Consider the following 23,445-nt stretch of genomic DNA (forward strand, 5'->3'; position numbering starts at 1 on the left):
ACGGAATACATTTTCGCGTGATCGCAAATGTGCATTAAAAGTGACGCTTTCGCGGCAAATCGACGAAATCACGTCACCGCGAAGCAGATAGATTTTCATCGATCACTTGTAATTATAACGTTTAATTTCGTGAAAAGTTTTCAGATGGACGATAAAAAATTCAGTACGAACGTATCTGGCACTTCCAATCCGAATTAAGCGTTATAATGACGTAAAATTATCGATTAATTTTTTATTGTAACTTCGACATGAAAATATGAAGATACGAAATGAGTCAAAGTCTTACGCAGCTATATATTCATTGAAATAAAATTGTCGAAAGAAAATTTCAATCGATAATTTTAACAGCGTTGTTTTTGTGAAATTATCTGCTGTTCGATTATCTCATTCGTCATCCATCTCTTCGATTTAACGGAAGATAAATGTGACTGGGAAGTAAAATCGAAAAGCAAGCGTAATGCGAAGAAAGTACCAGAGTATAATTGCCTCCTTCTCTATTCCAGAAAAATTAGTATAACAAACCGAAGCGCGAGCGGAACTAAGTTGGCGGGTAAGTTTTTAACGCGGAGTTTGATTCGCCCTCGTCGGCGATTCTATTCACCTCTCCGGCGGTGCATCACGTCCCACTTTTCCAGCGATAACGCCGGCATTTGCCAAACTACCGCGCGCCAATCGGTTGCCAGTTACATGTTACATGGCGCGTGTCCGCGACGCCGATATTATGCGTGTCGCGCATAAAAATCTGCATTGCGGTCGTTATACGCGCCGCGCGCGGCGCACCGGCTCTCTCCCGGCGCGGGCGGCGCGGCTACGGGAAAATCGTCCGCGCGTGTCGCCGCATTTATTGCGAAATCCGTAATGTCACATTCCGCGGCCGCCGATCCGTTACCATCGACGCGCCGACGACGCGTCGCGACGCGCTGGAAAACGCGAGTGATTGATCGATCGCGGGAGGCGAGCGCAAAGCGAGAATGGTAGGGGAAAAATCAAAAACAACAGCGATGTCAAAATAGAAAGAAAGAGACGAGAGGGGAAAGAGGTGAGAGCCGCTAATAAATAAGCATCGATCGTGCGATCAATTGCGAGAGTATGGACGGCGACGAAATTCTTTTGCGACAATAGATGCAATTATGGCCGTCGGAGATGGCGATTTGACGACGCGCTGGGTGCCTTGAAAAAAAAATCACCGTATATAGCACTGCCCTAGATTCCTCGAATACGTGAACTCTCCGACAGACCTTTACTATCTTCGAGGAAAAAAAAAAAAAAAAAAAAACATGACACCGCTCCTTACAAATTTTCAATTTACCACTAAAACTTTTTAAAAATTAAATAAAAATAAAATTTTACTTTTTGCTTTCGCTAAAATTACTTGAAAAACTATTAGAATGTGATTTTATTTTCATTGTACTCGTTGTATGATATGCAACATAGGCAAATGTAATTAAATGTGAGATACACACGCATTGTGCCTCACGTAATTCATCTTGGCGTTTGATACGCAATTTTTAATAGTCCATAAATATTTAACGTAACAAATAGCTCTATGCAGCTTTGTGATAAGCTACTATAGCGCTCTCGCGCAAAATATATAAAATGATGCATAGAATGATATGTGGAACATGTCGGCGATAATGATGGAGCTATTTCAACATTACGCATTCTACCGCCCTTCGTAACGGAATATAAAATTACGATGAACCCGTGTACGCACGCGGGGCGCACGTGTGTGGAACATAATGTCACATTGACGGCCGGGCATTGACGATTATACGCACAATCCGCCATTATGTTCGTGTCTTTGATACAAAATTCCGCGTACCCGTGCACTTCCAAAACGCGTTTATTAAATTAAGCATACTGCAGCACGTGGAATATTTCGGAAATCATGAAACGTCCTTTAATGAGGATTTTAACTAAAACCTTTGAGAATTTATCGGGCCATTATCCGAAATAACTATTTAACTATGTACTATTTCGAAGACACGTCGAAAGATAAAAAAAGTAATATATTTTGTATTTTAAGTAAAAAACAAACTGCCGTAGCAACATAGACTCAGGATGTAATGGGCTTCAGCTTTCGACGCATCGCGACAAGAGAGAAGCCCTCTCGAAGAAGCCAAAAATCAAGTTATGCTGGTGTCCCGATGCTCCCCCCCTCCCCCCTATGTGTTGCCCCCGTTATCATCCCGTTGACTCGTTTTCGTCACGACCCTCCTCGGCTTTTATTTATAGAATGGCGTCGCAACGTTCTCGGACAATATTAATTCGAGCCCCTAAACGAGCGGAGAAACACGCGGTGACACGTGCCGCATCGGAAACAGAGACGAATGAGCGAGCGAGCGAGAGCGAGAGCGAGAGAGAGAGAGAGAGAGAGAGAGAGAGCGCATCGCACGCGTCGTGTGCTCGATAGTGTCGGATCAAGACTGGCCATAATCACTATATGTAAAGTTCAACCGACGAAGCTGGCCAGATAATGCGGGATTTGGATATGCCGAGGAGAGATTTTAATCGTCCAAAATGAGACTTCCAACTATGGAAGGTTTTAAAAGCACCAAAAGCAAACTTTTTTGAACTCCTCTTAGCGGAGAGAAGCGAAGTATAATTTGCGAGACGGACTAAATAAAAAATGGTCGCTCTATCCTGAAATAGAGTAGACATTTATATAGACAATTCTAATCGTACATTAGGATTCGCTATACCGTAACAGGCAAATAAAAAACAAATTTTAACAGCCGCATCAAAATAAAAAAAATATATATAAAAAATGCACTTCAAGCACACAAATACCTTTCAATTCCGCTCTAAGGATTAGTAAGGAGATCAATTTTGTTACATCTCGATAAGTCACTTTGATAGATAAAACCGAAGAAAGTTTCTTCGAAAGTATATACGCGTTCGTCATCCGGAGTTAAATGAATTAGCGAGCAGTCGCAAAAGGCGGAACGAAAGTCACGTCGTCGCAGCCTCGCACGCCTCATTGAGATTCATCGCGGTATAGATTCGGGGGCGAAGCCCGCCTTCGATCGACCCGATCGGGGAAGGATTCCGGGGATGGGGAACGAGGAAGGGGGAGCGTCATTGTGTAAACTCTCCTAGTGGGTTCCGTAGACGCCACGCACGTGCGTCACGATCGGATTAGGGGACCAGCGACCTCATACACGCGCGCGTAAGCGGCAGGTGCCGAACAAACAAGCGTTCCCCCTGCCTCTCCCTCGCTTACGACAGAGTTCCCCCCTCCCCCCCTCCCCCACCCGAACGCACCCTCGCCACAGCGGACGATCCTAATGCCTTTAATCGAGTACCGCGACGAGAGAGGGGGAGGGGGTGACAACAGCGAAACTTTCGCTAACGATGATTCATCTCTCTCTCGGCGACGCGTCACGAGACACAGCCTAATCCTCCGTGAAATTTCGTCAAGTGCAGGGAGAGAAGTCCTAAGAAAAAGTGCAAAGTGAATTGTTTCATCAACTTTTTTGACTTCTCGCGCGAAAGTCATTCATATCACTAATATCGAAAATTGTTATCTCATTTCTGTTCTATGTCTGTGTTAGAATTGGAAAATATAGAATATATTAACCTTAGAAAAATATTCGTATCTTTCAGTAATTTCTGATATAAATTATCAATTGTTGATATTTTTATCCCAATTAACGCATTGTACTTTAATCAAAGATTCAATATCGATTCTTCTCATTGCCACGTATGTACATTCTTAAATCATCGCAAACGTCCTGAAAAAGAACTATACGTTACACACGGTGGACACACCCGGTAGAGTTCCCAGACGATCGTGGATCACGGAACGAGTGCGGGAACACGAAACGGCGGAGGAACGAAACGACGACGGCAGCAATGACGAGTCGGCGGTGAGAGGGAACGACGAAAGAGAGAGAGAGAGCGGAGTGAGCAGAAGGTAAGAGACAGGAAGAGAGAAACGGAGGCGGAGAGAACGCCGACGTCGCATTGGACGTCGCGTCGTTAATGATAACGACGGCCACCGATTGTCCCAACGATGTCGGTCCCTCTGCCTCCTCCCCTCTCGGGTCCGACGACGCCCGGCGTCGAGAGAGTCTCGCCTTATTGCCGCGATAAATATAAAGCCTACTTCGCGAGATCGCCTATTCATCCTTTGGCCACCTCTTCTCGCCTCGCGCCCGTTCATGCGGCTCTGATGGTTGACTTTTAGCGGTGCGAATTCACCGAAATATTGCATTTAATATTTTCTGATATTCGAAAAAAGATGGAAAGAGACAAAGAGAAAGAGGAAGAGAGCGCCGTGAAACGATTGTTCTCATGGCAGTAGAAAAAGACAATTTTCCATTTAAAATAATAAAAAATAATATTTATCCTACGTTTATTTCTATTTCGATATAATTTCTATTCAATATATTTCTTGGGAAATATATTGAACTCGACTGGTGATAATTTTCGCAACGAGGATAAAATCCGCGCTGGTGCCTCTTTCTTCTTAATTGGAATAACCCCGAAATGACGTTACGGAGGATGATCGCGAAATCGTCACGGGTTCTTCGCGAAGAGAGCCCCAGGGCGGGCTAACGATAATAAAATATAAAATCGCAATAACGCGAGCTCGTAAGTTTATTAAGAACGTCGTTCGGCCCGGTTACGAGACCGATATTACGGCCCGGGGACAGGGAATTGACATTAGAGATATTAGAGTCCCCGACCGTTCGCGCCGCCATCGCGCGCGGTCGCGCCGTTATCGTCCAGGCCGTTTAATTCCCGCCGGACTAAATATCGGACTGACGTCGGTTGATCGCGCCGACAGACCGTGTCATTAAGCTTATCGCGCGTCTTGGCTGGTGCACGAGCGGCCGTCTGTCATCGAGCGCGTTGCATCTTTCTTGAAATAGAATCTTAGACACGTGTGAACGTTGAACTCCGAACGCGTCTGGAATTAATCGCCTCCTGTATCGGGCGTTTACAATCACTAACTACTCAAACTGAAATGTCATCTCTCATAAAATATGTACCTTTGCTCTTTTCGTCTTGCCTAATATCGTAATTTCACGTTTACAAGGGGTCTCCGAAGTTTTTCGGGTTTGTGTAGATCTCATTTTTCTACAAATGCCTGTGTGATATCTACCATATTAATTCTATATATAGATTCAAATTGTAAATCAAACATTTAAATAAATCATGTTTTATCGTAAATTTGTCATTTTTACTCTTGTTGCGTTCCATAATACATGTCCATTATTCGCCATCATCCAGTTACGACTGATTAAAGCTAAACGCAAAGATACGAGATTGCCCGCGCGTGCATTTGTATTATTGATAACGTAGCTTGAGGATCGGATTGGACGTGGCGCATGTCACAAAGATAAATCCGAGATTTTTACTTCACCTGGCTCCGTGTGTTATTTGTCGCGTATTCGCGTTGCGAGTCGACAGATCGATCGACGGGGCGAAGTCCGCCAAGATCGTCGACGTTCTCGTCGCTGACCTGAATATTTCACGCCGCCGCCACCGCCGCCGCTGACGACCATTCGACATTCGAGGTGTTGGAGAGTTCCAAGCTCTCGTGGCGTTATCTCTCCGTCGTTCCACGGGCTCGTGCTAATTTGAGAGACATTACGAGATATTACGGGAAAGTTAAAAGGACGCGAGTAATATATACTCTTCGACAAGCTTTCGCGTCTGACGATGATATTTTATCTGCGATAAACGAACGATCTCGCTTATCGAGCGATTAAACATATGCTTCGTACAAAAATGGAAAAGTATTGTCGCAGAAAAGTAGTCTCCTGTAAAAAAAATTTCTCTCTTACACCTTCCTAAAACGGCAAAGTTAAGCAGATCGCACTAGGAATTTTGCATTCCTTTTTTCATGCCTGTTCTACACGCAGATTATATATACATGCTTTCAGATCATCGATACGTCGCAACGCGTAAGATAACTTGACGACGCGTTAGTAATTGATATCCACGAGCTTCGTAGAAGATAACGAGATCCGCCAGTTTGCAAAACGTCATCGATATTACAGGCGCATTAAAGAGAATCTTTGACCGAGCCCCCTCCTATATATGCCTTCGGGGGAAGAGGAAGGGAGAGGAGGAACATTAAAGATATTAGATGCGTTAAAGAGATACGCCGGCGTCGTATTTTCCTGACGGTAGGGTGCAAAGCGCCTCCGGGGAGGCTTCCTTGTGTACCACGTGTGCAAACCCCAGCTCCACGTGCTCGCGACGAGCGCGTGAATCCGCGTGTACACACGAGCACTGAAAGTAATTAGAGTCACACGCGCCCGTAGTGAGCCTCTAATCGCCACTTTGCCAGCAAATGGCACATGCAGGGACAAGATTAATTACGTAAGTGCGACTTTATTATAAAGTTTTAATAATAACATTCAATTTATTATAATTTAACAGACATGTTACGTGTATACGCGATATCTAGCGAAAAAACATCATTCGGGAAAATGGGAGAACGATAGTCGTTCAACCGCGATGGACAATACTCTTGAAATGGATTCATCATCGAAAGGAAAGAAATGCATAATTTTAAAAAATTACGGAGGCAGATAGCTTTAAGTAAAACGTAAAATATGATATTGAACTATATAAACAATATAAATAGTTGTAATCTATTTCTATTTTCTACGCATACCATCGTTACGACACTTGAAGTAAATAAATTGCATTTTGTACGTTTTGTTTCTGAAATTTTACACTACGCAGGCGGTAACTTTTGAGATGAATATCATTTCGACCTACGCTAATTTTAACGTCTCTACTGTAACGACGATCATTTTTCACGTGCGCGATAAGGCGCGCGAGGAGGGAAGAAAAAAAGGAAAAACCCCCTACAGACTCGGCTCGCCCACGCAATCGCGGCGACATTTTTCTCGCCCCCGCGAGAACTATAGTCCACGAGGGTGCTCGAGCGAGCCAACTATGGTCGGCAGCGGGTGATGGCGACTCGCGCCCGAGGGAGATTTTATGACAAACAAGCCGGCAAGTGCCATCTGCGGCTGTCAGTGCCATCGTGCCTCGGCTTGATGCCACCCCCCGCGCGCCACCCTCCCCTCCCTCCCTCGTCCCTCACGTCAACGTTAACAACGTCAAGGGTGGCCTGCTAGCTTTGCCAGCGAAGTGTTTGCCGGGGGATTAGACCGCTCGATGTCCGGCCTTGTGCTGTTGAATCACGACGATCCGTAGGATATTTCGGTGCGGGTGCACTCCGGGCCACCCTCCAAGCTGCATCCCTTCCGATCCCATATAGGCGCACGTGCGATGTATTTGGGGCAGCGGCGGCGGACGCCCCCAAGTGCAAAAGTCCTAATTAGGGGTGCGAGAGTGTCGACGAGTTTTATTGAGAAACGAATGGCGAGATATAATCGACAGGCCGTGCAAAGGAAGAGGCATCTTACCATAATAAGCGATTCTTCGACGTATTTCGAGCACTCGTCGCCGATCATTTGTCATTTCAATTAATCAATATCGCTTTAATCTATATGCGTTTGCAACAGCAGATATAGCTACTTGATTTATTGCGACTATAACATTAATTTTCGAGCGTTGTTTTATGGAAATTGCAATATGGCTTCTAAATTTTCTAAATTAAAATCTATCGAATCTTCTGCCCAGCATCTTTTCCATAATCGCACGGGAATTAAATTTACATATACCTCTGGCTAAGATATTATATTCCTATTTAACTGTATCGTGTTGCGACGAAGCCCGCCGCGAAGCTCTATCGCTCGATGTCGCCGACTCGATAACTTCGTCCGGAAACGAATCGACAGGCACGGCGAAGAGGTTGGAAGGGTGGCGGCACTAAGTAGCACGAAGGAAAAGAAGAAAAAAAAAGAAGTGAATCACGTTTCAATCCCGACTTTTGAAAGCAATAGGGACGCGACCGCGCTTCGCTCCTATACACCGAGATCCATCGATCGAGATGCGACATATATCTCACTTCTCGCGCACGCCTCCCCCTCCCCGGGTGGGTGACCTGAAAACTTAAGGGCCGAGGACGCGCACATGCCGCTGGTCCCTAAATTTCCCGAAAGCGCATTCGCTGCAAGCGAGAGAAAAAAAAAAGAAACCGAGGAGAGGGCAAGAGAGGAGGTGGAGAGGGATGAGAGAGATTCTGAAACGAGCGCGAGGAAAGATGGGCGAGGGGAATGGAGGAAGGACAAAAAAGGGAAGAGAAGCGAGCGTGAAAGAGAGAGGAAAAAAAAGGCGACGGAGAAAAAAGGGACGACGTGCTTCCAGGGCCTCGTGCCACCTACGGCGCACTGGTGGCGGTTCGCTTGCTTATTACGCGACCGAGAGTCGGTCTCTCTTCCCTCCCTCTCTCTCTCTCTCTCTCTCTGTCCTCCCCCCTCTTCTCTCTTTCGGTTCCATTGCGTTCTCGCCTGACGGCGAAAGTTTCGTCCCCCGGTGCGGACTCTTTACGCTGAATTCACTCGCGGAGTCTCTCGGATTCCGCCTCGTCTCCGCAGCGGAGAAAGTGCAACGAGCGCTTTGAACGAAAGAATGAACCAAAGCAAGGTTGAAGATTGAGACAGGGGGAGAGAGAGAGAGAGAGAGAGAGAGAGAGAGAAGAGGGCAGATATCTAACGAAGGACGGGAGTGAGGTGGCCCACCGAGAGACAAAAGGGTGCCGAGATTGAGGGAGAGTATGAGAGAAGGCGAAAGGGAGAGGGAGAGAGAGACAAGTTTGAGAGATTCGACGGGCGGGATCGAAGTCTCGGGCAGAGCGACAGAAACGACGAAACGTGATGGTAGGAGGGGGAGTACCAGTGGTTGGAAGCAGGACCCGGGTCAGTAGTTGCCCGTCCGCCGGCGGGAAATATCGGCAAGAGTGTGGACGGGGGCGGTCGGTCGACCGTCGCTCGGAGGATGGGATGGGTTGGGATGGGACGGGACGGAATGGGACGCGGCAGGGGGATGGGGGATACTTAAGCGCGGCCGTGCGCGCAGAGTGGCGGCTCGTGGCGGCAGACGAGGGGACGGAAAACGACGGAAGGGATGGGGGCGAGATGTAGCGCGACTCGACTCGGCGCGGCACGGCGCGGCGGTGGCGCGCGGGTTGGGGCGCGCGATGGCGCACTCGGTGAGAGAGACTAAAGGGGTGGCCGGGGACGGTGGGGAAAGAACGGGGGGAGGTTAGCGAGGCGGCAGCGTGAGCGAACGGGCGGCGGGACGAGAGGGAGCTGGCGGAACGGAAGCCGGCAGACTCCGCTTGCGAGCGACGACGCTTCCGACCGTTTCACGCTACGGGTGGCCACGAAGTGACGAATGCCGCGCGTTTCTCTCGCAAGTTTCCTAGCAAACCGTCATCGGTAATTCGCTGCTTTTTCCTTCCAGTTGTAGAAAAATATAATAGATATACATTAATATTTGTACTAATCTAAATTTGTAAAAAGATGTTCTTTCATGTATTACAGTGTTATGGCGCGGTAGAACAAAAATGAATTAATATCGAAATCGAAATGAATTAATTTTAAGCTCATAATATTATTTCAGCATTTTGATTAGTATTTTTAATATGCTATACGAATACTAACATCAAAAACTTTCGTCTTTTTTAAATATCAGCGTAAATAACTACTCCCTCTCTTTCGAGTTATAAATATCGACATGTACGTGATTAATAAAGTTCAATGTTAATTAACATAATTAGTATGTTTCCATGCAAGCGACGCACGATTGTTAAGGATTAATAAGCGCGCTTCGCGTGTATATCAACGAAAGAGAGAGACAGAGAAACAGAAATCGCACTAAACGAAATACAAACTATACCGGGTATGTTATTAAATTTCTTTCATACGCACTTCTTTTTCAACGCGAAAAGTTGAAAAAATTATTGAAAAGTTTTGTTCAATGCCGTATTAAATCAGTTAATAATGGAATAATAATTCCGAATGTAATGTCCACGTAATGTCGGCCGGAATAAAACTCGGTATTAGACAGCTGTACTTAGGAACGAACGAAGAAGAGCGAAACGCTAATCGAATCGTAAAAAGGGCATGAAAGAACCGTGGAACTTATAAACTCGATAATAAAATAGGGGAAAACCGCGTAATAATAACCGGTGTCGTAACTTGTAGGAATGCTCGATAATGACTGCCGAAGAAAACTTATGGTGCCTAGGCGCGCGTTACGAACGACGGCGATTTTATCCTGCATTATCCTGCGTCAATTATTAATCCAAAAATGCGCCGGCCTCGATAGGACGCGGCCGCGCCGCGAATATAACGCTTATCGATTTTCGCGACGCGACTCTTTAATCTTGGTAATCGAGCGAACGCCCCCGCGGCCGTCCCTCCCTCCCGCTGCGTCGCCTATTCATTAACGGCGTAAACGGCGAGTGACAGCTGGCGCGTTGTCAAGTCCCGGCGTGCGTACGCACACACGCGTGTACCTACGTACGAATGACGATAAACGCACGCACGCACGCACGTACGCACCCACACTTGTCATGAGTATACGCCCGCGGAGTAGTACCTAGAAAGTGATGCACGCTTTGAGTCCAAGAATTTAGGATTGAATTCAAATTTTTTCATTATTTGATGATGATTGATTACATGATTCGCCTGACGTCATTTTTTCTATAAAATTTTTTTTAAACATTTTCTGCGACAATTTTTCTGCAAAAGTTGTCTCGTATGGAAACAACTTTATTTCATCCTTATTTTATTCTTTTTATCGTGTTTGTCAAATCGTAAATTGTTCTCTTCCTGTTAATTTTCCATTATTTTTAAAAGAATGTTTAATATATTTTATGTATAAAATTTTGTTTATATATAATATATGATTCATTATCGTCTCTATTTGTAGCGTGTTCCCATTGCGAAGGAGATTCGTGGCAAGTGGAGCAACGCCGGAGGTGATCGATATAACGATCATGTGACATGTGTGCACGCCGCGTTGTCAACGTCGATAGCGAGCGGCGGTTCCGCGAGGAGGTTTCGCGTTCGCGTGGGCAACATTTACGTCAATGTCCATATCAGAAACAACGCTCAAACCCCCGGTTGCGGTCTATCCCCTCGCGCGCGACCCCTCGCCCCCGTGTAAATTTAACGATAACACAGAAATAAAACGTCCGCGCGCCACTCGCCTCTTTATCACCTACGCTGATCTCCGATACATGATACCGTCGAAAAAAAAAATCATGAGCGAAGCAAAAGTTCATGCTTCGTTCTCTCTAAACAGCTATCTAAAAATATGTCGAAATTTTTTAAATTGTACATACGGTCAAGAATTTTTTTGATTAATATCAGGGATCGGTAAAATAACTGATACAACTTATTTAAAATAACAAATATAAAATATATTCCAAAAACATATTTAAAATATTAAATATAAAATAGATCAGGAGAAGCTATTTAAAATAATAAGTACTAAATAACTCTTTTACTTTTTGTTATTCAAAATACATATTTTAAATAATGTTATTTTAAATACGACCGACCCCTGATTAATATTAATCACAGAAATCGCGAAAACCGCAAGATTTCAATCGCAGAACACAGCAGAAAATTAAATTAATCTGCCATAAAATTATTGTACACGAAATGTCACCACTACCGCCTTTCGTCGTAATAGCAAACACTTCAACTGTCATAAAAAAAAGTTCTTGCACGCCTCATAATAGCGCGACAAAGCGGCGCTAAATTAATTCCGACCGGACGAGGTAAGACCATTAAGACCATTTTACGACCGCGGCCTTTACGCATCGCGCGCCGTTCCTGGGCTAATCAATTTCGTTACACGTGAATAATTGACATCGCGCGCGCTCGGCCCGCGTAATCGGCAGACCGCGAGAGAGGATGAACGGCACTTAAAAAAAAAAAGAGGATGTAATCAAATTTGCGCGTCGCTTCGGCTCGGGTTCGATCGGTGACGTTAAAATAACCCGGAGATCGAAACCGATGTAATTCTCCACGCGATATATAATACGTAGTCGTGACGAAATATATCTTATGCCAAAGTTGCGATGAGCGCTATGAATGAGCATAGAGGGCAAGAGGTTAACTGAAGGATGTAATTACAATTTAATCGTACGTCGGAGAAATGTAGCATGGAAATAACGTTATTATTGTGGAAAAATTTAAATTCTTAGGATTTGGCGCATTTTAGTCTTTAAATCGCAACGAGGTTCGTATACGCCGAAAATAACGCGTCTTCTTCTCTGGCCCCGAACTATACTGGCTTCCTTTTTCGCGCGCGCGCGGGGAAGAGCGCGTCGCGACGGCGGAAACTCCGCCGTCGTGGCGTGCGGTTGCACGCGGAGTCGCTCTTTCGAAGCGCGACGGAGCCGACAGAGCTCGTAATTTCAGCGAGAATAGAACGAGGTCGTGAACCAGACGTCGGACGGTCGGAAAGTGCGGGCGAGCGAACGAGACGGCGAGATTGGCAGGGAGAAAGAAAGACGAAGAGATCGAGCAAATGCGGGGAGAAGCGAGAGAGAAGGAGAGAGACAGAGTAGGCAAAAGGGACGAGAGAAAATGAGACAAATACATGCACGGATAGAGCAGGAAGAAGAGAAAGAGAAAGAGAGAGAGAGAGAGTCTCTCGTTACGAAATCATTTCGTTGGCGTTGCGATGGATCGATCGCAGCCATTTTGCATGCGGACCCCAAAGTACTCGCGCTCAATGATTAATCCCCCAGCCACCGCGAGATCCCTCCTGTCGGAGGAGTATCAGCGGATATAGCGAGAGTTTCACCTCGCGCGGATCCTTCGATTCTAGTCCTACGTTATAGACTTTGACGATGCGAAACTTCCTATCAAACGTCTCAATTGCATAAAACAACGACGGGGGATTATTGCTTTAAGTTTAGCTAATTAAGAATCTTCCTGCGCAGCGGTTGTTGATTGATTAACCTGATATACATTATAATATATGCAACATTTTACGAAAAACTGCCATATATATATCTATATATATATATATATATATATATTTCCTTTATCACACGGCGTCGCACAGTTCGTGATATCATAGAGATTCTCCCACGAAGTGGACGCGAGCATGTTGCACCTGCACGTGACACCCGTCTGCATACGGGGTGTGTGTCTCATCGGGAGAGGAGAGTAGAAAGTACGGAGAGACAGAGGGGGAAGTCGAACCCCCATGTGTGTGTACACGCGAGATCCGACGTTTCGCGCGCATTTTTGGACTCCCGTGCCACGAGACCGGCGCGACTGTGATGCGACGCGACGCGGCGCGACGCGACGCGACGCGAGGCGAGGCAACGCGACGCGACGCGTCCGTTCGACGTCGAATTAGCGCTGCACGGCGGACGCGATAACGTCGCACGAGTTCACTCACCCTCGCCCTGACTGTCGCGACGCGTCTCTCGCTTTTCCGAGAGCGCGCGGATCTGCGACGAAAGAGTCGCGATTCGAGAAACACAAACTACCACGACAGCGCCACAAATTTACCTTGAAATAGGGGATGTAATTATTTTTACAATTACCTATCACTAATTAAAATACTATATTTTGCAATTCGTATGATTTCGAGGAATTTGCCCCGCAGTCTCCTCGTAGTCTCGATATTCGGTTTCAACTTGTAGTGAAGCCAGGGTTTAACAAAACTCATTTTCCTGATAATAATATAGCAAGTTTTTCAATCGATATTCTTAGAAATGCAGTTCTCATCGCTCGAAGAACTAACGTCTTATTTTATTATTTTACTGCATTTCTGAATTCATTTTAAGTGAATTTTAAGTGAGTGCTCGGCTGCAAGTGCATCTCGAATCCTTATGTCGCGCGACGCCCGTGGCTACGCGCCGCACGTTTTTCCCGGGGAAAACGGTTTCTCTTGGTTGCGATCCCACGAAGCTCTCGGCTGCCGGGATATCGGAGAGTAGTCGCCCTTATACGAGAAAGCGGTAACGGAGATTCCGAAACGTTCGAACTGCTCCCAACCCCCATTCTCCTTTCCAGACTCGAGCCGTTCCAGTCTCGAACTCGGAGGCGCGCAGTTAGACGGTCGCTGGACCCTCGATGCAATGCACAACGGGTGAACCGTGAAATGCAGGATACCATTCAATTGCTCAAAATATAAATACAGAAAGCAACCGAATTAATTGTATTAATTGTAAAATGGTAATAGGACAGAAAGCTCAGTTTCGGCATTCGAGATTTTCGAGAATTGTTGAACTTACAGAAGGTAAAAAACTTTTGAAGTAATTAGAAAAAAGAACGGAAAAATGTTGTTGCTTTATATTATGTTGGTTTATATTATACATATCTGTAAATTCAAGCTCCTAATAACTTGATTTCTTAGAACGCTGCTTTTCATACTTAGAAAGAAATTGCGTTTGAGCGTACATCCAAAACTTCTTTTTTCACGGGTTTACCCGATATATCGTTTCGCCAACAGCGGCGCGAAAGGAAGAGCTGGCGAAAGAGACGGCGAGTGCCGCCCAGCGTGGAAAACGGGGTTGGGGCCATGGAGCAATAACGTACGGGGTGTCTCAAAAATCACGTATTTTCTTTTAACTACATACATAGATTGACTTAAGAACGATGTATGTACGATATACTTTAACGTGAAGACATGGAAAATCGAAAAATTTAGAAATTTAGGTAAACTGAATTTCAGGAATAGAGAATCGTATATAAAAGTTCAAATAAACCTTTCGCGAGCGAGATATAAATTCGAGATCCAATCGAATCCAATCTTCAGATGAAATCGCAACAATTTTCCACGGAGAATCTATAGCCGGGTAAAAATCCGTGATACTTAGGACACCTCGTATACAGGGCGTGAGGGATACGATGCCTCAGTTCGTGCGGTTGCTCGCTTCTCTTTCTCTTTCTCTCCTGCCTCTCTCTCTCTCTCTCTCTCTCTCTCTCTCTCTCTTCCTCGCCATCTCACCACCGACATCCCTGAAAGGAGATGGCGGGCTGGCGCGAGAGGGAAGGAGAAAAAGAGTGAATCAAGCGGAGTGCGTGCCGGAGCCCGGGAGTAAGGGGCTAGGGGAGAACGGAGAGGACGGTGAGTGGAGAACCGCGCTACTGCCGTGACATCCGTATCCATCTGTATGCCGACCTGACGCGGAGACGTGCCGTGTCTGTGTGCGCATATGTACATGTGTGCGCGCGCAGGCGCACGTGCGTGTATGTATGTGTATCTGCTGCACGCGTGCGAGTGTCGATACGCTCACGTGCGCGCGTAGCGGCTGTCTGCCGCTGCTGGAGGCGCCGGCAGTTTGATGGAGGTGGCAGGCAGCGGGACTGCGGTATGACGTGATGCCGTGACAAGCGAGAAGAGAGAGAAAGAGAGAGAGAGAGAGAGAGAGAGGGGAGGCGGAAAGAGAAGAAAGTGGAACAGGAAATAGACTGAGTCGAGGAAAATTGAGGAAAGAAATAGGGGAAAGGAAAAAAGCAGAGTGTAGGAGATCTATTTCATGTTTTAACTCAAGTTTTTTTTATATCGAGCATTATTATTTATTAGATGCCGAGAACTCGTAAGAGTTTATTTTTAATGGCGGAAATTGTGGATTGAAAGAAAAAATTGTAATTGTTTTAATATCAAAGCATCGATACTTATGTTATCATTTAAAAATTTAAAGATTTTCACAAAAAGTTTAACTTTAAATTCTATCTTTATATTTCTTCAAACAATAAAAACTAGAATAAGCGATTGATCAAGCTTGTTAAACTTGACCATCGATATAATCGGCATTGAATCAAGACAAATGTTTAAATAATGACAAAATAATATACTACAGGCAAGTATTCTGAGGTAGAAAAAATCACGATGAACAGGTTGATATTGCAAACAAAATAGACTAACATAAAAAAACTTAAAAAATAGCAGGAAACAGCAAAAAGGTAAGAATATAGATACGTGCAGGGAACCAGAGAACGCGGACAGGTGGAGAATGTGGTGGTCTGACGCACGTGTGGTTTTTTGAAGGAGTCTCGATACGAGAGCTGCGAAAGTTCGTGCCGATGATGAGCGGAGAGGCAGAGTCAAGGTGGAGTAGATCGAGGTGCATGAGAGGCGACAGTAGCAAGGGATATGAGAGAGAGAGAGAGAGAGAGAAGGGCGGATGAGAGTGTGCGGCGAACACCTCGGCGCGCGGCTCCGTGTCGAGCTCGATAATACTCGAGGACTCGAAAGGTCCCAACGCCGTAATCCTCGAGTGGCAGGGACCAGGGAACGACGCGGGTGCGACGCGGTGGGTAGGGGACGGCGAGGGGAAGGGCGCCGGCGGCTGATACGCCGGTCTGATATCTGCTTTCGAACCCTGGATCGATGATACCGTGCGATGCAGCATCGACGACCATTGGCTACGGCTCGATAAGCCCAGGAAGTCCCGGTCGAAATCCGAGACCGAGGGATAATCAGGAGTTACCGTCGTGGCTTCGACGCGGTACTGCCGCAGCCTCGGCGGTGGCTCGTTCGCCAAGGTGATCTCCCCAGCACGGTCGGGATACACGGGTTGCAGGATGCAATGTCGCGACGTCGCTAACGGAGGCAGAGGGGAATTAACGTCGCTTCTCGTTTTTTCTCGGTTCGGGTTAAAGTCGAAACTTTCGGAATAAGTGATGACGATTTCCTTAGGCTGCCATACAAGTAGTAGGTAGGCTTTATGAGCAGACATAATGCCAGCCGATAAAGTTAGCTACTTCTCAACGTTAGACATTTTTAGTTGCAGTCGCGTGTTGGATAAAATTTCATAGATTCGAATTCCCGAACAAAATTCAATGTTTCGCATATTTATTGAATGTTAGAGTATTTTCAAATTATCGTATATTGTTCGTAGAGTTCATCATTAGAGGTTCATCATTATGAAAAATATTTTAGATTTCTTTATTGTACTCTGTTAAATTCCAACTAATTGAAGCTGTCATTAAGTGTTAAAAATAGAAATGCGTAATTTTTTATATATATCTAATATTATCTCATAAAATTTAGTCTATCAAATTGCATTGCTTATGCCTTATTGCTAATTATTTTGAGGCTTAAAACTCTGAATCTCTTTAAAATCTTGAGAGAATTTTAAGCCTCGCTTAAAGTCAAAATAACGTTAGTGCAATCGTAATTTTTAGAAAGAGATTTTTGAAAATTTCACTAATATTGTAAACAGTTGTAGAACATTTTCTTGGATTGCGTATTACATAATCTTATTATTAACGTAAATTTAATCCATCTAAAAATTAATTAAAATACGATTGCAGCGTGTTGCGAATAATTGTCGGTCGTTACTGCATTAACGCTCGAGAAACGCTTTTTCAGCCTCGAAACATTTCTTCAACCCTCTGGCTGGTCTTAAAATTCTCGTCGCGCGGCGAGGGTTGAAAAATGCACGGCCGGCGTGGACACGCCACGAGCCGGATAAGGGTGGACGGTGGCATCGGCTTAAGCAAAGTCTCCGATCCATAACCCTACCTATCCCCCGTAGTCTCAACCCCCTGGTCGCCGATGGCACGACCCATACCGCAGGCACTTTACCACCCTGCCGCGCCACACGCACAGACACAGCTGTGTGGCGGTAGTGGTGTGAGTGGCATGAGGTTACCGGTTACCGACGTCGTCGTCGTCGTCGTCGTCGTCGTCGTCGTCGTTGTCGTCGACGACGTCGACGTCGACGCGGGGACGGGAAGTGGGGTTGAACCTATCCCGTGTTACGTGCCAGCCACGCGACGCGCCTGATTAAGGAGCCTGCAGGCAGCCAAGGGGTGGCTCGCCTTTCCTTCCATCTCCCCGTCCCCCTCTTCATCCACGGCAAGTTCTTCCGTGTCGGTCTTCGCGAGGGAAACGAGATGGGAAATCTGCGGATCGCGAGCCTCGTAATGGCCGTTGGTATATGGCAAAGAAATGTCTCTATTAGTATGCCATGCGTCGCACGAAGCGAGACGCTGGTTGGGTCGAACAGTATGAATTTTAACGGGTTAAATCGAAAACCGAGAACGGAACCTGTTCTTTTTATGCACGCGAGTCCTATTTTGTTGAATACATGTATTTAGCCTCGTAAGGTTTTTATGTTAATTTCTTTATCGAAACGTCGTTCAGATTAATAGAATAATTAATAATTAAATTATTTCTTTAAATACATAAATCGACGAAAATCTTGAGATATTTGGCCGACAGTTCGTGGATTCGAAGAATTTCGAGTCGTAGCCGACCGACAGGCGAGATTAGGCTCGTTCGAGCGCGGATGGTTAGAGGATAGGAAACGAGGCTGAAGCTTCTATCCCGTATTACGTGCCGGCGAGGCGTCGGGCCTGATTAAGGATCCTGCGGGGGATTTGCCTGCACACGGGCGTCAGCTCGTTTCTGCTCCCTCAGCGAAGGCGACGACTCCGAGTCGACCTTTGCGAGGATTCTGCGACGGAAATTCCCGGGAACAAGCGCGCCTTCCCGCGCGCGACGGTCCTTCGTTTTCGCGCGCAAGACACCGTCTGTGTACTCACAGAATTACGTAAACGTGTCAAGAATTTGCGCGGCTACGCGAAACTGCGTCGATGTCTCGGCGAAGAAACAACCGATATTGATCCACGTCGAATCGGTTTTTATCTCCCTGCAGCCTTAGCTTTACTCTTTGTCTTTTTAAGCCTTGTCTTTTCTTTTCCCCGGTAGTTTTGCTAGAGAAAATTACTTAATTTTTTTTTTAGAGAATTGACTTTCTACGTCCGATCAGAAGACATTCGTAGAATTTATTATATTATTTTCTATAATAAATTCTACACAAAAATCGTTTAATTTCGAATAACTCCGCAAAATTTTAATTTGAGCGTAACAACAATATCGCGAGATTATTTCCTCTCTTATATAAAATATAAAAGAAATGCGGGGACGCGAAAAGTATTCTCGCACGTTTGGTTGCGCCGCGTAGGATCTCGGGCTCTCGAGCTTCCCTTCCCAGAATGACGAAGACGAATGCCAAGCCGCGCGCAGGATATCGGGAGCTCAGGCTCCGGCCGACCGGACCAAACCTTCCGCTCGTCTCGTCCATTTTTCTCTATCCCCGACCTTTTTTCCTTCGGCAAGTGGTAGCCGGTTAAGTGCCCGGGAGAACGATGAGCAAGTTCCTCTCTGATAACGACCGGCAGAGCGACCCGGCTCATCCGTCCTACCTCGCCGCGATCCTTTTCCAAGAATAATCTTACCTTCCATTTCTCCGTGTCGCCCTCGTCGTCTCTCGATAGAGCGCGAATATAGTCCCGCAGGAATTGTTGGCTAGCACGAGACTGTAACATACAGATGGACTTTCGATTATTCTCGAGTTTTTTAAGATCGGGTCGAATCTTCGCGGTGTATGTGTTAGCGATTAAAAAATAATTAGGGTAACTGTCCCTATTAGTGTGTCCTATACCTATTAGTGTGCTTTTACATTTAAATAAGTCATAAAAATAAAGTGGTACAAATAAATAGACAAAGTATTTTTTAAATAAAATTAATACTTTAACTTAATAAAAACAAATACTTTGTCTATATATTTGTATCAGTTTATTTTTATTACTTATTTAAATATAAAAGCACACTAATAGGGACAGTTACCCTAGTATCTTTGCGATATTTTTTAAATAACATATGTAAATAGAATTTCTTCGTACGGTTTAAGAGAAGAATAAAAAGTATCTTCCACTAAATAAGACGTAAGAACTTTTTCGAGAACATTATCCGCAGAAATGTAATTTAGAAAGCTAAGATCAAGGTACGCATGTAAGAATTCGAATGAAGGATGAAGAAGTATGAAGACGAAGACTTCTGCCAGAACTTCCTTTCGCCCCCCCCCGAGGACATTGTCGGTCGCAATCGCCTACCAGCAGGTCGGTCGCTTTTCGCGGACCGGCAAATAAAAGCGGAAGAAAGAAAGAATGGATTCGTAAGAAAGGGCTAGACGGGCGAGCGCAAGTGAGGGAAGAATGGTCGAATCCTTTAAGCCGGAATATAAAGATGAGGACGGCGGGATGGTACGGGGTGGGGCGGGACGAGGATGCAACCAGGAATGATTCGAATGGAAAGATTAAGACAGGACTATGGTCGCGGCATTTTCGCCCGGAGGGAGAGAGGCTGTTAGTCTCGTGGAAACAAACGAAGGATCATCAAACTCGACGAGTAGGAAGGTGGGGTAGGAAGCGAAAAAGTAGGCGGGAAAGGATAAGATAAGAAGGCTCCGGGGGGAGACGAATAATCAATACGGTCGCCAAGTCGTTAATTCCAATCGCCAACCATCACGCCTCCGTGCAGCATTAAGCACAGGGCGAGAATTCCACCCCCTTCCACCCTCCTCTCTCCCCCGCCCCCCCCCTCGCCGCCGACTTGCCTGAAGGGCATTATTTTTTCCTGGATCTCCCCGACGGCGAAGCTTCGATTTTTTTTCTCTCTCTTCGGTCTCCAAGCGCGCAGACCAGCGAAGAAAACGAAAGGAGAAGAAAAAAAAACCAGGGAGACGCGATCGAAAGCGGGCATCCCTTCCACGATAATTATTTTCCGACGAGGCTCGGCGCGTCGCCTTAACAACGATCCGGCGAACGTCGGAAAATATCGGGATCAAAAGTGCACCACGTGAACGGTGAACCAAGATACTGTCCGTTTATTGTTAGAAACTCGATATCTCATTGATGTTATTTACGATATTTAAGTCACGACATTTAAAACATAAGAAACTGCGAATCATAAGTAAAAAATAAGGGAAAAACGTTATCTTTAGAAGCTACACTTAAGAATTAGAAATTTTATTTCTAGCATATTTATTCTGAATCCGGGAAAGGAGTAGGTGTACCACTAAATATATTTTTATTGAAATACGAGGCGCGAGCAGGATACCTCGCAGCTTAAGCTGCATAAATTCAGAAACCTGGACCCCAATTACTTAATTTTTTCCAAGCGGCATCACAAGCGCTCGCGCTTTCTTATTGCAACAACTTGGCCCGAAAACACCCGGAGAACGCGGCGCGAAGCCGCGCGCGAGTCCGGTGCGGCGGAATAAGGACGGAGCGAAACAAAATGAAAAAGAAAGAGAAAAAAAAGAGAGAAAAAGCATAAAAGTACGTCGCCGGCGGTGGTCGTGCTCGCGAATATCCGGCGTGAGACTCGAATAGCTGTGCTCTTCCCGCACGAGCGTTTTCTCTCCCCTTCCCGCCTTCCCACCCCGTCCATATCCACGAGAACGCGCGCACGTTCGTGCGCACGTGACTATATACGTGCTCGCATGTATCCGCTATGTATACATACGTGCTTGGCGCGAGAGGCGAGAGGACTCGATCCCTCCGGGGAGTTATACGAGAAAGAAGAACGGGCGACGTGTGGGGAGAGAAAGAGAGAGAAATAGAAATAGAAAGAGAGGCGGAGAGAGAGAGAGAGAGAGGAGTATGAAAGTGGAAGAAGAAGATAGAGGGAACGACGCGACACTGCTCGAGGGTTGAGGAAGGAGAGTACGAGGGGACTCCGGAGGAAGAGGGACACTGGGACGCTCGTAACGAGTCTCTCCTGGTCCCTCGTCGCAATGGGGCTCTCGGACGACCGGATCGCCGTGGGACGAAGGCTCGCCGTGTGCTATAGCACACGGGAAAGGGGATGTGAGGATCGGTCAGTGGAAGGAGCGAGGCAGCGGCAGGGATGAGAGAGAAAGAGAAAGAGAGAGGTAGGAACGGGCGGATACGATCGGCGAACCGCGCGGCGCGTGATAAATAACCGTGCGGCGGCTCCCGCTCTCTTCCCGTCTCTCGCTCGCCTCCTTCCTCTTTCTTCGCTTCGTGTCTACCGCTGTCTCTCCCTCCTCCTCTTTCTCCTCTTCCTCCTTTCGATGGTACCGCGGGTGCGAGCATCGCTTGAGACCGCTTACAGGTCGCGCCAAAAGACGCTTGGCTGCTCTTTGACGCTTGACCGATCGCCGACTTCCGCGAGCGAGGAGAATCGTCGGCGAACACTACAATGCGTCTGGAAATACGAAGGGAGAGGGACCTTTTTATTTTCGAGAGAAATTTCTTTTTTTTTTTATTTTTAATTTGCCTCACCGAGTGAGCGTTTTTCGGACTGTCTGGCGATGATAGCCTTTAATTAGGTAATTTGATGAATTCGATACTCTCCATCGTTTCCGTTCGTTGTTTTTATAGCGGCGCGATAGAATAAATGTTTTCGATTTTGAATCGCTAAAATTGGTTGTCTATTCGCACGGAGTCACTGAACGTTGGCGTAAAAAAAAAAACCGCCTAATATTTATCTTTTTATGTGCATGGAAGTTAAAAATTCTAGCGCACACAGCGCTAAAAGCAGCCCACGTTGCTATTTACATTAGAAAAATATCATAGACGAAATATATAAGACTCATTCACAATTTGAAAGAAGATACAGAAAACCTTCACAATATCTTTGCGAACGTAGAGGAAACTCTGTACCTCCTTGGTCTCGTCTAAATGTCTGTGTACCGACCGTCCACAAAATATCCCCTAAAACTACCCCCTCAGAAGCTACGTAATAATAACTCGTGATAAATAATAAATCCTAGACAAAGTCCACGCATCACCGGTAACGAAAGGCTCGCGTCGTTTCATTACCGTCGAATTACGCACGGCGGATATTAATTGACGTTGGATCTTCTATATCTCGTCGGTATCCCGGCGGCTCGATCCCGGCTTCGATTTCCGATCGGTGGAACGTACGGACGGAAAAGGCCGGGCTCTCTCTCTCTCTCTCCCTCCCTCCATCTCTCTCTGGGCTTGCTCGGCGGTCTCGTCGTCTTTTTGCTAACGGCTGTACCACGGGTGCCGTCGCGGCGCGGAATATCCCGGCTGCGCGCGGCGTGGCGTGGCGCGGCGTGGCTCAGAGCGGCGCGGCGCGGCGCGATACGACGCGGTTCGGCGTGGCTCGGCGTGGCTCACGGCGCTGCGCGGCGCTACGGCACCGTTTATCGCGCGGGCTTGAACTCTTGGAGCGGCGTTCGGCTGGCGCGACGCGGCACGTATCTACCATCGAGCACGGCAGGAACGAGGCTATTACGCGAGCGCGCATACATATCTACCCCGTAGCGAGGAAACGAGGCGATTCCGTGCGCGCGAGAGCGGGAGAGAGAAATAGAGAGAGAGCTAGAGAGAGGCAGGGTGGTAAAGGGAGATGGCGAGAGGTGGCGATGTAAAGAGGAAACGAGACGGCGTAAAGTGCGAGGGAGTGAGAGACAGGCGCGGCAGGCAGGGAGAAAAAGCGAGGCAACACGGGGTGTTGACTCCACCTCCGGACGATTTCGAGCGGTTCGTGCTTCCAGGATCAGCGGAAAGCCTCGCTAACGCGGCGGGATAAAGGCGAGAGCTCCTGGCGAGAGCGGCCGCCCGCTGAAACGAACGAAAAACAGGCGGTATCCATCATTCCCAGCCAGCCAGCCAGCCAGCCTGCCTGGGCGACGGCCACTTCGACGACAACGACGACGACGACGACGACGACGACGACGACGACGACGACGACGATATCGAGAAAGAAAAGGAGAGAGGAGGGTAACTTAGGAAA

The 23,445-nt window shown here is 46.6% G+C and overlaps 1 long non-coding RNA gene across 2 annotated transcripts in view; it reads right to left on the minus strand.

Moving 5' to 3' along the window:
- LOC105448967 overlaps positions 1-23,445 on the minus strand; it is a 101,891-nt gene that overhangs the window by 34,877 nt on the left and 43,569 nt on the right. Inside the window, exons 5-6 of one of the 2 annotated variants that reach the window (XR_974294.1) lie at positions 19,110-19,190; positions 5,185-5,583 (exon numbers count right to left, since the gene is read on the minus strand). This is a non-coding gene — a long non-coding RNA (uncharacterized LOC105448967). Of the gene's footprint in view, positions 1-5,184; positions 5,584-19,109; positions 19,191-23,445 lie in introns of those variants that run through there. The other variant, XR_974293.1, reaches the window with a different exon arrangement.

Source organism: Wasmannia auropunctata, unplaced genomic scaffold, assembly GCF_000956235.1.
Source record: "Wasmannia auropunctata unplaced genomic scaffold, wasmannia.A_1.0 LD336078.1, whole genome shotgun sequence".
In the NCBI taxonomy this organism is placed as follows: Eukaryota; Metazoa; Arthropoda; class Insecta; order Hymenoptera; family Formicidae; genus Wasmannia; species Wasmannia auropunctata.